Consider the following 15,596-nt stretch of genomic DNA (forward strand, 5'->3'; position numbering starts at 1 on the left):
CCTTTCCTCCACACCCTCTCCAGCATTTATTGTTTCTAGATTTTTTGATGATGGCCATTCTGACCGGTGTGAGATGATATCTCATTGTAGTTTTGATTTGCATTTCTCTAATGATTAATGATGTTGAGCATTCTTTCATGTGTCTGTAGGCCATCTGTATATATTCTTTGGAGAAATGTCTATTTTTAGTCTGGTTTTTATTGGAAAAAAGCTTATAATATTTTGTTGCCAAATATGTCATTTTGTCCATTATTTCATTTTGTTTACTCTATAAGATTACAAATATTCTCTCATATTTTCTTCCAATACTCTTTTGATTTTACCTTTTTACATTTAGGTCTTGGTTTAGCAGAAATTTATTTTTGTTTGTGGTATGAAGTAGGAATCTTTATTTTATTTTTTTCCAAACAAGTAGTTGATTTTTCCCTAAGCACTAAAAAAAAAAAAAAAAAAAAAAAAATCCTCTCCACACTAATTTGAAATGCCACCTGTATCATAGATTACAAATCCATATGAACTTAAATAGGTTTCTGAGCTATCTTTTGGTTCCACTGGTGGATATGTCTGGTTGTGGACCGTTACATTTACATCATCTGGACTCTTCTATTTCCAAGTTGGGAGGCTTGTCAAACCCGAAGATTCTGGGGGACAGAAAGGATGTGTCAAACTTTTCTACTCCCCAGAAGATAGAGCAAACTGCTGGACAGAATGCTTTTGTTAGGAGAAAATTTGAATGTTCACCCATCCTGTAGGAAATTATTATACTAATTAACTAAAACTCGAGGTGACGAAATCACTTCTAATGGTGCAGAAAGGTCTCCCAGAATTTAAAGCCTCCTAAGTGTCCTCATTTGCATTCCCGTAGGAGAGCATCTCCTTAGAGCAGGAAGACTCAGCCTTAGGATGGCTTGCTTTACTGCTCTGGTTTCTGCTCCTCGTCCCCTTTTCAGTTCCGTCCCAGAGAAGGGAGTGCCTGCCTCAGGAAGAAAAGCTGTTCCTGCTACATCCTCAGATCTTAAAGGGCAGTGGGAACCTTCACATTCTCCCAGCAGGAGAGTGGAGACTGGAGCGTAGGTGTAAACCTCAGGCAGCTGATTGCTGGAACCCACAAGCTCTACCTTGTAAATAATTCACTTCGGCGCAGGAAATCTGCATATGAGGATGAAATGTCATTTATAACTCATAGGATATTGGCTTGGCTGGGAACAACTTTCCAGTCTCTTCAACTCATTAAGCGCTGCTAAGGAAGAGAGAATAGAGATGATGTGGCATAAACTCCCCACAGTAAGCCTGTGACCGGTACAGACTAGTTAGTGATACTCAAACTGAAAATAAAACTCAAAGATATGCCTGTAAAACCGCTCAGCTCCCCACAGCCCCAGCTGCTTCTGGGTTAGTTGGCTGTCCCTCATTCCCACGGTGTTCCCACGCCTGGCCTTGACTACAGTCCCCATACAGACCAGGAGAAAGGTTGGCTGAGGCGTGTTCTCGGGAAGTGGTGCGTGCTTGCTGGCTGCAAAGAGAATATATAATGTTCCAATTAAGCACTTAGCTCCTTGAGATTCTGGAGTCTCACATAGGTGACTTTTGGAGAAACAAGAGGGTCTTTGTAATGAGCTCCTTTCCTCTCTTTATTAAATATTGATTGAATATGGAAGAAATTCGATTTCCAATGGAGTCGAAGTCTTATACCTAGGGTTTTTGGGAGTAAGCCTTTTTATTTTTTCATTGGTTTGTTTGCTTCTGTTTTGATACAAAGACTCTGAACATCTCCAGAGCAGGAGAAACAAGGAAGGGCTTTTCTCGGTCCTGGATGCTGGTACCTGAAACGTGACCACCCATGTCATTGGGTGGTTTATCGACTGAGGCAGGGCGCATCGAAAAGCACAAAAAGCTTCTACTGGGAGGAGGGATGGAATATTTTATCTATGGAATAAAAAATAAAAAATAAAATTAATATGTCCCTCACCCCCAATTTGAATATAAGCCTCTGAAAACATTTCCAGCCAACTGTACACCTATCTGATGCAGAGACCTTAATTAAGCAAGGCGGTAATCAGTCTAGGAATAAACTCAGAGAAGGGCTGACGTTTCTTGGCCTGCTTCCCAAGAGACTTATTTACTAAAGGACCAGGAGGGACTCATTATGAAATGGTTTACCTATTAGAAGGTCCCATGTCACTGGCTCTAAGAGGCAATTAGAGTTCTACAGGCCCTCACCGATAACGCGCCCGGCCCGTTGCAAGGAGAAACCCTGTAGAAGGAGGTCACTGCAGGCTCCGTGGCCCCTCTGTCCATCTGTGTGGTCCAATGCTCTGTCACAGGTGGATACTAATTTCTTCTGGCCCAATTTCCTTTCTACAAAATAACTTGATAGCTATTCAGTATCGCTGCTCTTCTAGGGGACTGCCAATGGATGGCTTGAGGAATGTTCTAGAATTGTTTTCTGAAATTGCTAAATTATCCTTCTCCCACTTTTGAAAGGTGAGCAGATGCTACGTTTATCCCTTTCCTTTTCTCCATCTCCAGAGGCTCCTCGTGTCCTCTTCTGATTCCTGAGCGACAACAACCATGTAGGAAAGAACCAAAATGTGAAGAAACACAAATATACTGTTCATTTCCAAAAGTAAAACAGGAGATAATTACAGTTATTATTTACATCTGGTTTTTAAGCTTCATGGTATAAGCAAATCTGTTCAAAAATAATAAGTTTATATATTTAAGGTCAGAGTTAAGAAAAAAAGTAAAAATAGGATTTTTTTTATTGAGTTATAAAATTAGTTGAGGAAAAGGTAACTCATCTAAAATAACTGAGATCTAACATGTAGAATTTTAAGTATCACTGTAAATGGAAGGCAGATTCACAAAGAATTCTATGACACAGAAATCCCTATTCATTTGAGAACACTAGATTGAATTACTTCTCGGGTTTCTCATACCATGAGAATACAAGTCAGAGTCTAAGTGAGTTATCAGAGACAACTGTGGTCAGTAGTGCTCTCCGGTTCCAACGTGATGTTCGTATATAGATCACCGACTGAATTTTCTAGTTTTCAAGAATATGTTTGACAATGTGCCAAGAAAACTTTCTCAAATCATATACCATATGTCATTGGTTTAGCAGAAGTTACAGCTCACATCCAGTAAGTCGTGTGCATTTATCCTTAATGTCACAGTCTCCTAAGAAAGCATATTGAATGATAATTGGCTGAAAGATCATAAACAAAAACATTCCATCAATGGAAATTAAGCTAGTCAGGGAGATGGCCATTGGACTGACAGAGACCTGGAGTGAAGCTTCACTTAGGTTTCTTATTCCTTCTATGAAAGAGAAAAAGAATCAGCAAATAAGATATGTGACCCCCAAAACAATGATCCCTAACAATTCTCTGGTTAAAGAATTTGTAGATACATTGTCAAGAAGTGGAAAAAATGAAAGAAAAACATTTTCTTAAAAGGGACTGATGAATGAGAAACATAGTTAACTTGGGGTTTTATTCTTCCTGTGGCTGATGGCTCTGCCTGGTAGCAAATTATGGGAGGAGGGAGGAACATTCCTTTCATGTTATTAAGGGCACGGAGTTACGGAATAGAGAACTCAGTATCACCTGCTATTAACTAGACCAAGCTACTGCGTCAATTGTTTTGGAGTCTTTTTTCCCTCCTGGTATCCATCTACATGGTATAATAGGTCTAGATACCCCTGAATAATTTGCAGTGGGGCTTCTCATAAGCAGAAAGCGATCATTCTTAGATCTTGGCCATTCCAGAACTGGTCTGATTGTGGGAGAAACTGGACCAGCCTAGTAGCTGGAGTACTTAGTAGAGAATGCAACCATCCATCTCTTTCAAAGACAGAGCTACTTGGGTTGACTCCCATTTGCATTTTAATAGTCTACCTGCTAATAGGCCTCCAGCCTTGAGACAGGCAAGTATGAGGCAAAAGGAGAAAGATCGGGTTTCTTAATACTGCTAACATCTTTATTCTTGTTATAAAAAGGTAGAATTGGTGGATTTAACTATTGTTGAAATATATGTCATTGCATCTTAACTATGAAATCGGTAGTCTCTTTTTAAATTCCAAATTGCCTTCATCATACAACTTTGGTAATTAGAGAGCTACTCTATGTATCATTCACAGATGAGTAAGAATTTTTAAATAACTCGATCGCAATAAAATATGTTTTATTTATATTTTACTTATATCTGTGCCATTGGCTGAAATCATGTCTTAATGCTACGGAAGGTCCATCCGGAAGCATTTGCAGGGTGGAAACCTGGAGCTTCCTTCTGGGCCGAGGGGAGGGTGATTAAGGGCATCTCTGGAGTGTTGACCCCAGGTTATCCCTCTCTTTACTTCTATACTTGCCAGACATTTGAAGCAAGGTGTTGTTTGAGGCAGTTATTCAGGCATTAATATAAATAAAACCAAGTTAGAGGTGATGGTGCAGAAAGAAATATTGGGAGCTGCCTCAGGCCCTAATCCAGGACCTCCACTTACAGGATCCTTGGGGCTTGCCTGGGTCAGTCAAGACCACTTTTCATAAAACACACTACGACTGGTTTTAAGAGGAAATTAGGAAAGTACTTTGATGGGAAAACTGGAAGGAACCCAGTGAGTCGTTCTTAACGTGGAGCCTGAAAGCAGAGACACGATTTTCTCATAGTCAGGATTTCATAATGTGTGAAATGCAGGGAGATGCTGGAGCTTCCCTTTAGAACCTGAACTTGGAGGTTCTTTTGCTCCATTTGGGTTGACCATGAAGCACTTTTTTCTTTAAATCAAAGCCCCTGTTTCTACATCCCTGGCAAGGCTTTGCTTTGTCTGAATATTTAATGCCCGATTTTTTAAATCAAATGAGATTTAGCTGAGGCAGCCACTTTAGAAAACACCCCGGCAGTTCCTCAAAACATTAAACACAGAGTTGGCCTTTAACCCGGAAATTCTGCTCCTAGGTATACACCCGGGAGGAATGAAGCGTATGTCCATGCACAGACTTGCTCACAAATGTCCACAGCAGCATGATTCATAAGAGACAAAAGGTGGAAACCACCTCAATGCCCATCCACTGATGAACAGGCAAACAAAATGGTGTATATCCATGTAGTGGAATATTACTCGGCCATAAAAAGGAATGCAGTCCTGACACAGGTTACAAAGTGGTTGATCTTTGAAACATTACGCTGAGTGAAGGAGGATGGTCACAAAAGTACATACATCGTGTGATTCATTTATATGAAAGGTCCTGAATGGGTAAAGCTATAGAGACATAATTCAGCTGAATGGTTCCCAGGAGCAAGGGCAAGGGGAAGAGGGAGTAGGTGCTAATAGGTGCAGGTTTTCTTCACAGGGCGATGAAAAGATTCTAAAATTAGGTATGGTGGTGGTTGCACAACTCTGTGAATACAGTAACAACCACTGAATTGAGTACTTTAGAGGTGAACTTTACAGTGTGTAAATTATATCTCAATCTGTTGTAAAGAAAATAATTTGACCCTTAGTTTATTAAGCTAGGACTTGAGAATTTTAAAAAGAAAAGACTGTGCTCTTACTAATTGGGCTCAATAAGTTTTGCTGTGACATCAGATCAGTTATAAAAATTAAAACGCTCTATTTTTTCTTTTACATTCTCCCCCGAAGTATAATAGCTCCACCCCACCCACAGGACTTCTCAGAGCCTTTATTGTACATCGGTACGCTTTGTGAATATCCAAGGTTGCCATGGTTTCCAAATGCAACTGTCCACTGGACCTCTTTAATCTCAGAGGCTTTGGTGAGAATCTCTGGTGGCATTCATGTTCTAGAGAAAACAGTTAGATAAATGTTGCTCCTTCTTGACCTCAAGAGTAAAAAAAGGCTTGACTGATGTATATGGAATGAGAGAAAATGTGGGAAATAGAGTTGAAGATAAACATGGCTTCAATCAGGATAAAAACAGTGAAAGAGCCCTGAAAACAAAGGCAGCCCCTCAGGAGCCGGCTCTGAGTGAGGGTCACGCTGGGCATGTCCACAAACCACGTCCCCTGATCTTCTGGATGATTCTATGAGGCCAGCGTGATGTCTACCGTAACATTTGAGCAAAGAGGTTTGGGGAAGGCGCTTTGCTGAAGGCCTAACAGCAAGAAGGTGACCGACGGGGATCTGGCCCCGACAAGGTCTGAATGCTCCCAGAAAAAGTTGGGAGAACAGCACTGCCACAAGTGCATTTCAGGAGAAAACAGTGAATTGATAACAAGCTGGGTTCACTTGTGTTCTCAAAGATGACTTTTGATTGGCTTAAGTTCTTCCACCTTGAGAAGTGAAATTAACCTGTAATCTGTAAAGTTCAAGGATGCAAGAGAGATAAAAGTCCAAATTGTTTTCACTAAATGGCCTTAATCAGTGAAGAAACCTTCATTTCTAAAAAACAAAATGTTTTATTTTATTTATTTATTTGGCTGCGCCAGGTCTTAGTTGCAGCATGTGGGATCTAGTTCCCTGACCAGGGATCGAACCCTGGCTCCCTGCATTGGGAGTGTGGAGTCTTAACTACTGGACCACCAGGGAAGTCCCGAAACCTTCATTTTAAGGGTGGGCTTTTGGCAGGGACTAACTTGTTAATTGCTGTCTAGAACTATTTTCATTTTTTAGTGTTTAGATCTATTATTCATATTGAGGCTGTTCTGTGCAACACATTACTCCAAGAGAAAGACTCATCTATCTGTGCTTCATTCAATAACGCAGAGTGAAGTCTACTGGAACGTGCCCTCCTTGTTGCTGGAATCCACTGCCAGCTTCTTTTGGATTCCCTTCCCCCATGCGTAAGAGATGTCCTTCTGGACACCACGTTTATCCACAAAGTCCATGCGGAGATGTTTGACCTCCTCGCACACCCAATTACTCTCCGCAAATGTGAGATACTAAACTTCCAATAAATGAAACCTTGCAGAAGCGTAATACCTAACAAGAAGTTAAACTGAAGATCTGATCAGGGACATGATCCTTGAACCAATGAACATTGGTCAAAAGAAAAAAAAAAGTCTATTCTACTGCCTGGGTTGTGATGGGAAAGAATTCCTTCTAGTTTCTTACCTGGGACTGGCTGGATAGGCACATAAACAGTGGGAGTCTCTGTTGTACGATCCATGAAGTAATGGGAATTATCCTTACCCCCAGAACATCTTCCTACTGGCTACTGAACTTTACCGTTGTATGATTGATTGATTGATTGATTGATTTTTGGGTGTGTTGGGTCTTCGTTTCTGTGCGAGGGCTTTCTCTAGTTGCGGCAAGCGGGGGCCACTCTTCACCGCGGTGTGCGGGCCTCTCACTGTCGCGGCCTCTCTTGTTGCGGAGCACAGGCTCCAGACGCGCAGGCTCAGTAGTTGTGGCTCACGGGCCCATTTGCTCCACGGCATGTGGGATCTTCCCAGACCAGGGCTCAAACCTGTGTCCCCTGCACTGGCAGGCAGATTCTCAACCACTGCGCCACGAGGGAAGCCCTGATTTATTATTAGGTGTTGTTTTTCCTGCCAACATTTTGTGCTTTAACAGCCCACCCGAGTGTGAATTAGTTTATCAACTGACTTTCTTATTGAAAAGATAGATGAGGCTGCATGAGAATGCTTAGCACGTGGGTAAGAAGCAGCTGATGAAAATAGCAGAAAGGCCCAGAAGATGAACTCCCTTGCCTTTGAAACTTTGCCCAGACCTGATCATTCACTGAATTCAGTAGGTTCCCAAGCTGCCAATGGGAGAAAATCTCTTCATCAGCAAGTTAGCCTCAGACGTGAAAAAAAGACAGAAGAAATAAGGAGTATGAGAAGGAGGAACGCATGGAGGGTCTGTGTATCTGCGAGTTCCCCGAGGCGAGGGATGCGGCCTCACCCATCTTCATGCCCCTCCTGCAGTACCTGGCAGAGACCAGGTACACAGAGATGTGGGAGAAGCATCCCTTCTGCCTCTGCCGATTTCCCACTGGGCACTTCCTGAGTCAGGGGCCCCATCCACACCTTCGTGCAAGGCCTGGAGACTAAACCAGTGAACACGGGTCGAGGGTTAATTCCTGAACCATCACAGTTCGCCTAAGCTTCCGCTTAGTGCGGATGATGAAATTTGTAAAGTGTTACAGGGACTTCAAATCCACTTACAACTATCGCCTATGAAATGCATAAAACCAGCTTTTTAAACCTTCTATGAGGACATTTTGTTTGGGGTCAGAGCACTTTAAGGCCCTTTCCTTTACGATGTTGAAAAGAAAAGCAGTGGAGAACAAGAGAGGAAGGGGGTGATGGCCACCTGCTACCTACTTTCCTGTCCTGTGCATCGTCAGAAGCACTGGGCGTGAAGCCCGGGCAGTACAGGAGGGCTGTGGAGAACCTGCTTACTTTGCAGGTAATGGGATAGAGGAGGACTTTCCAGAAATTTTGTCCCAGGACCTCAAACTTATTGATGCATGACTGGTCATAAGCTTCCCTTCCAGAAGCTATTGATCACCCTCATTGCCTCTGCAGGTGGAACGTCTGTAGCCAGCACATAGGCTGGCACGTTAGCACATGCAGATACATGAGTGTAGAAATGTATGCCTATAAAATATTTGTTATTAAACTGTGAACATATGTATTAAATAAAATTGATAGCTCCATAGCTCAGGGTTGTAGCTCCACAGCACAGGAGTGAGCGGTATGGTCTTGCCCTCAGCAAGATCCCCCGTCGACGTGGGAGACAGGACTCTTCCCCAGAGAGAAGAGGAGCCAGGGACAGGCGGTGGGTGGGGTCCTGAGCCTCGTGGAGGGCCAGGGAGGGGCCGGCAGGTCCTAGAGTGGTCGCTCAAAGAAGCACACGGGTGCAGGAGGACACCCTGAGTTCTCGCCGTCTCTGGCCAGAGGTGGTGACTTAAAGAACATGATAAAACCAACTGAACATTAGCCCTTAATTTCCCATAGGCCTCAGACTCCCAGCTGCTAAGTGGTGGCCGTGGCAGAGGCGGGAGGGGATAGACAAGCTCCGGGGAGGGGGGTGGCCCTCCCTGTGACAACCGAGACCAGTGCTAAGAAGGGACGAGGGGCCTCTCTGCCAAGTAGGCTCAGAGGCAGGAAACCTACATAAAATCTTACGTTTTCACAAAGATCATGTGCAAACCGAGTCACTAAGATATGAAAACACGGTCACTCCTTTTTGGTGGATAAAATGAGAGCAACTTAAAAGTCACAACCAAGAGCCAAAAAAAAAAAAAAAATTTTAAAAAGTGTAATTTTCTAGTTTTCCAAAGAGCTTGGAGCTTCCACCAAGTCCCACCTGAGCTGTGGGCCGTGGTGGGGCTTTTCCACCTCTTTCTCTACTTCCGCCATCGTGGGACAGAACGTTCGATGATCCAGGGGCAGAGCGCAAGTGTCAGCCCGGGTCCAGCACACGGCCTTGGGCAGTTCATCCAACTGAGGGCTCTATGCCTCAGTCTTCTTTCCTACAAAATGGGCAGGATTACGGGGAGGCCAGAGTGAGGGGACAAGATGTGAACCTGAACTTAAGATAATTAACCACTATTCGCCTGGAAAAGATTAGTGTTTCTGGAAGAATCACTTAGAGGTTCTCTAAGCACGGTTCTCTCTGGAAAACCATGGAAGGTGGGTTTTAATTCCAAACAGCTTTATGAATCAAGACCAAAAATAAAACCCAATACCAAAGTAAAGGTAATCTATATAGTTCCGTAGGCTTTTAGACATTTCATTTCAAACAATTGGGAATTGTCCTGAAGTATCCGCCTGGCCATATTTAGCTCATCTGCTGAGAATTCTCTTCGAGAACTTAAACCATACAGTTAGGCCAGGCTTGTCTTCCAACCAGAAGAAGTGCCAACACAACATTGGCCGAGGCAAGAAGCAGCCCAGATGAGAGAAAGCAAAACGGATTTGGAGACAGGCTGGCGCCTGTCTGCCGCCTTTCTGGGCATCTCCTTCCCCCCTGCCCCTCCATCTACCCTCCTTCCACCTTCCTTCCAGGTTTGGATGTCTGGATCCCTGAAATGCTCATGGGCCCGGGTTCCTCACGGAAGCATTTGTGGGTAGGCAGGACGTGGATAAGTTACGGGAAACATTGTCCCCCATGCGGGGGAGCAGACATTAGCGAGATCACTCCTCCAGCCCTCGTTGTGCTTAGGACGGCACCCCAACCATCTGTAGGTGTTTAAAAACGCCATTTGGTGATTTTTATTATGTCACACTACAATCTTCTTATGTCAGTGGGCTCCTCCCACACCTATTACACGGCACGAAAATGAGAGATTCCACAATTTATGGGCCGAGTCACAGGGGTGATTAATTATCATTGGCCTTTCATTAGACTCTTCATTAAATGAATCCCTGTTTTCTCCATGGGTCTCCTCCACTGAGAGAATCAGTTCTTTCAGAGAAAGTCCAGGTTTTTCTGTGAACCAGCTTGACTGGAGAAGATTGTTGGCGTATTTAAGGATAAATGATGCCCCACAGGCTTTTTTTTTAGTTTTTTTTTTGAAGTATAGTTGATTTACAATGCTGTGTTTGTTTCTGCTGTACAGCAAAGTGACTCAGTTACACAGGTATAAACACTCTTTTTTATAGTCTTTTCCATTCTGGTTTATCCCAGGAGATTAAATACAGTTCCCTGTGCTATGCAGTAGGACCTTGTTGTTTGTCTATTCTATATGTAAGAGTTTGCAGTAGGACCTTGTTGTTTGTCTATTCTATATGTAAGAGTTTGCATCTACTAACCAACTTATTCTTCTCATTTTTCACCCCTGAAAAATAAAGAGTGGACCCTATTTACTCTCTCTATGAGTGAAGAGCTTTTCTCTAATCTGTCATAGAAAAGGGGATTTTCATGCACAATGGAGTTATGCCAGTCTCTCACTTATGCTTCTCAGTCTCCTGTTCTGGCCTAATTGAGACTCTCACTCTAGCCTGATGGACACACGAGGACAATGGCTCCTTCACAGTCACCCTGCCAAGCCATCTACTTCTCCAGCATTACCTGATGCCTGTTCCTAAATCATGTCACGATTATGCTCAGACAGCCCTCGGACCTGCACTGGTTACAAAAGTAAGCCTAAATATCTTACATTAAAGATATTACATATCATGCCCTAGATATCTGGTCCAAATCTGCTTTGTGGCCTGTGAATCATCACTCACCTTCACATAACCTCCCTCTGCCCCCCTGGGGCTGTCCTTTCAATGTTTTCCGTGTTGTGTTCTTTGATTACATGAGTCTTCTGCCTCAAACACCCAGCACTCCTCCCTGAGTCCGGCGCAAACACACCTCCTCCGAGAAGCCTTCCTTGGTCTCCAAAGAGACCCTTCCTCTGGGCTTCCATCCGTCACTGAGTTGGCCACCCTGGAGGCACGTGTTGCAGCAGCGTCCTCCTGCCCTGCAGCTATCTGTGCTCCTAGATGCCTCATCTTTTTTTCAACTCAAAGGCCATTGCATCAGGGATCCTTTCTTCTTAATATATGTATCTGTCTCTGTGTGAACTTCCATCACTATGGTGCACCCTGAGAAATGATTTATTTCATCCTGTTGGAAGAAAGAGCAGAAGACTTTCTAGAGACCGCCAGGCTCCCATGAGGGGTGTTTGATGCACCCATTACTCTGCAAAAATCCACCTCATTTAGGTGAGGCTCTGGTCTATGGATGAGAGCAAGGCGGGTCACGTGAGAGATCTGGCAAACATGATTCTTCTTTGGGTATAATTTTTTGAGTGACTGAAAAAAGTTTCCCTATACATTCCTTTGGGTGTTTTCAATTCTTGAACTGCAGTAAACCTTTGACAGCATTTTTAAGGAGGAAAGAGAAACACATAAACTTGAGAATTTCTGGTGGCGTAAATGCCTCTAAAATGTAACATAATAGAATTAGCTCAAGAGCAATTATAAAAACCTTAAGTATTTGGCAGTTAAGTATAATTTGCATAATCCTGGAATAGAATATCTTTGTGGTTTCAGGAAAGAAAACTAAGGATCAGCATTTATTGTTTTACTTTTTGATTGCTTCTGAAAAACTGTATTGGTATTGCTTTGTATGAATAGGTCTCCATGAGTAAATTATGACCAAAATTCAAAGCCATCATAAATTAAATGTGTTTTCTCCTGCTTTGGTATATAAGACTTTCCATTAAGCTAGCCCCATATAATATACCTTGGATGTGTTCAAGAAAGCCCTGTAAATTATAGTAAGTATTTAAAATGGTAAGTAGACATTGGAAAAGGCTGCATTAGAATTAATGAATGAAGGGGTTGATACTGAAAATGCACTTGTAAATAAATAACATGAAAAGTAAAGATGACACATTGTTAGGTTAGAGTTACAAGTAGGGGATGACAATAAATTGCAGGGTGGCAACAGAGTGTTCCTGGAACTTTAGTTTCTTTGTAGAAGCCTTTCTAATTTCCTTCTAGCAGAAACTTCCCAGTTTCATGCAGCCGGTGTTCAACCCTGAGGACTTTCCCGTCCCTTCTTTGCAGACTTGGGAAGTACCTGCGTTTTCTCTGCTCATCAGTTTACTCCCTCCCAGCGAACGTTGGCTGAATTATTCCTACAACAGCTGAGGACACCTAGGAGTAGGGCTGGCTCTGGGGTAGGAGACGGCATTTTCCCTCAGCAGTCCAAGACTCAACGCGATGGGGAAGGAAGTGGACCCAGGATGCGTGTTACTCGTGACAAAAGTGAGAACACAGAGCAAAAATGCATACACGTGTAGAGAGAGATATGATTTAAATACATGTGCCTATTTATCAGGAAAAAAAAATAGGTTTGGGGCAGTGAACAGCACTTTTAGGAGAGAACGAACAGAGGAAAATGTGTATTTGGAGTGTTACTTTAAAATTTGTGTGGCTTTGACAGGACAGAACGGAGACACTTAGAAAAGTATCTTGGGTATATTTTAGAGATATGGCAGCAACTTCAATGTTCTCCTTAGGCATATAACCTTGCAGCTCTCTAAACGCTGGCTTCCTAAATTATCCACACACGTACATGAATATGCATATATGATATAATGAAAGGAGAGAGAGGTTTCCTTTGGAGATGTTCATTTTCTCTAGTACCCAAGTTTGCATAGCTCCAGTTAAGTGATTTGCATACCTGTTTGATTTCTCATTTACCAAAGTAGATAAAAGAGAAGGAAAGAAATGAACACTGATCAGATCTAGGTTGGATTTAGCCCTTCAGGACTTTAAAACAACATTTATAAATATGTTAAAGAAAAATGTGATTATAATAAGTGAACAGATCAGGAACCTCAGCAGAGAAATAAAAGCTATAAAAATAAATGGAAATTTCAGAGTGGAGAAGTGCAAGGCCTGAAATTAAAAGAAAAAAAAATTCTGATGGATAAAAGCAGTGATGGAACTAGAAAATCAGCAATAGATGCTACAAATAGTGGGTGAAAGTAAGATGAGAAACGGGTGTTTATATCTCCCAGAAATTACCTCTCACAAATTACTTACTAATTACAAATGGAACAGTTCAAAAACCTGGTGAATTCCATTTTGTACAAGTGACCAAAGGCAACATCACTAATATTGGGACAGAATGCTATCATGTCACTCCTCATATAATGCAATGAGAAGGACATGACCTTTCTGTGGAATTCTTGCCAAAAAGACATAACCTGAATCCAAGTACAAGGAAACATCAACAAACTCAAATTCAACGACTTCTATGGGGTAAGTGATCTGTATTTTTCAGAATATTAAGATAAAGAAAGATAAAGGCTTAGCAACGGTTCCCAATGAAAGGAGCTTAAGTAGACCTAACAACTAAATGCATCATGAGACGCCAGACTGGTTCCTGGCCTGGGGGTGGGGCGCTTAAAGGACACCATTGGGACAATTTACACAGTTTGAATATAGACTATGGATTAGATAATAGTATTGTTTCAATTTTCTGGTTTTGATAATTGTTCTATATTCATGTAAGAGAAAGTCCTTGTTCAGAATACACATTCAAGTATTTAGGGGTAAAGGGGCCCAGTGTTGACAAATTACTCTCAAATGGTTCAGAAAAAGTATTCATCTCTTTCCCTTTCTGTCTCGCTCTGTTTCTCTTTCTGTCATTCTCTCTCTTTCTCTCTTTCTTTCTCCTGAATGATAAAGCAAATTGTAGCAAAATTTAAGCTGGCAAATCTGGGTAAATAATACATGAATTTTCCTTGTATTATTTTTGCAAATTCTCTATAAGTTAACTTCACACATATCAAAATAAAACATTACAAATTGTCATATATACATTCGTAATGATTTCATTTGAGCGGCTCTATTGCCAAAGCCAATGACTTCTAAATTTTTACTGTTTTAAACCTGCTGCTTTGACACAATCCAGCCCTTTCTTTCTTGACAATATATCTCACTTCAGCTTAAGGATTACTCTGCCTTTCAGAATTCTTCTTATACTTTATGAAAAAGCCTATTTTATTCTTTTTTTCTCTTGGGTCCTTTCTCAGTTCTCCATCTCATGAACCAGACTTTCCTAAGACTCCATTCTAAGACTCTGCTCTTGTCTACTTATTCACGTTATCTTGGGCTGTTATACCAATCATGTGGCTTCAAGGATTACCTGACTAATGAACAGAGAGAAACAGGGGGACCAGTTTTGATCTGTGAATTAATGAATTTTGAAGCACCTCAAAATAAATCACAATTTGCTCTAAATCATCCAAAAATATTTACATGCTAAAAAAATTGTGCACAGATATCACATTGTGAATGGTAAATTCCTTCTCCTTCTCTTTCCCATCTTCTTCAGCCCTTTCTCTGCTTTATCTGTTGGCATGTGACCATCCTGATTGTACCCCCTGCAGCAGATGAAAAGGGGTATTAGTTTATTTGAAGTGTGTAAAGTCATTCTGCTAATAAGGAACAAGTACCTGTAGTAGTTGTCACAAAAAGCACCAGTGGTGAATATTAACAGTTTGTATCAGAGATATTTTAGAGATTGTCATTGATGAAACTGTCCAGCCCTTCAGGCTCTCCTATGCTACCTGACACTGTTCTTCTGGTTCTAGATCATTGACGGCACAATGGTAGGTGTATTCACTCCACAAATATTTATTGTGTCCTGCTTATGTGCTCTAGGCTCTGGGACTCAGCTGGGAAGAAATCAGAAAAATATCCCACCCTCATGGAACTTATATTTAATAAGAGAGTCAAACAATAAATTTAAAAAATCAAATAAAGTATATGTTAGATAGTGGTAAGCACCAGGGAGAAAAATAAAGCAGGAAAGAGGCATCCAAAGCTTTGCCAAGGAAGGAGGTGACATTTCAGAGCAGTGCGTTGAAATGTGAAAATGAAGAGGAGCCTTTCTGGGAGAGAAGGTCTTGGGGAGGGAAGAGCATGGCCCCAGGATCCACGCAGAAGCTTGCCTGGTGTGTTTATAAGACCGTGAGGAGACGGGCATGGGAAATGCGGAGAAGGTGAGAACAGAGACGTGAAGGGTGAGAGGGGAGCTCACGACGCCCTCGGGGGCCACAGAAGGCGCTGGGCGTTACTGTGAATGAGAGCGAAGATGTCGGAGATTTCTGAGCTGAGGAAAGGCGTGACCTGTCTTATGATTGGCTCACTCTGGACACTGTTGAAAGTAAACA

This window comes from Balaenoptera musculus, chromosome 14, assembly GCF_009873245.2.
Source record: "Balaenoptera musculus isolate JJ_BM4_2016_0621 chromosome 14, mBalMus1.pri.v3, whole genome shotgun sequence".
NCBI classification, from domain to species: Eukaryota; Metazoa; Chordata; class Mammalia; order Artiodactyla; family Balaenopteridae; genus Balaenoptera; species Balaenoptera musculus.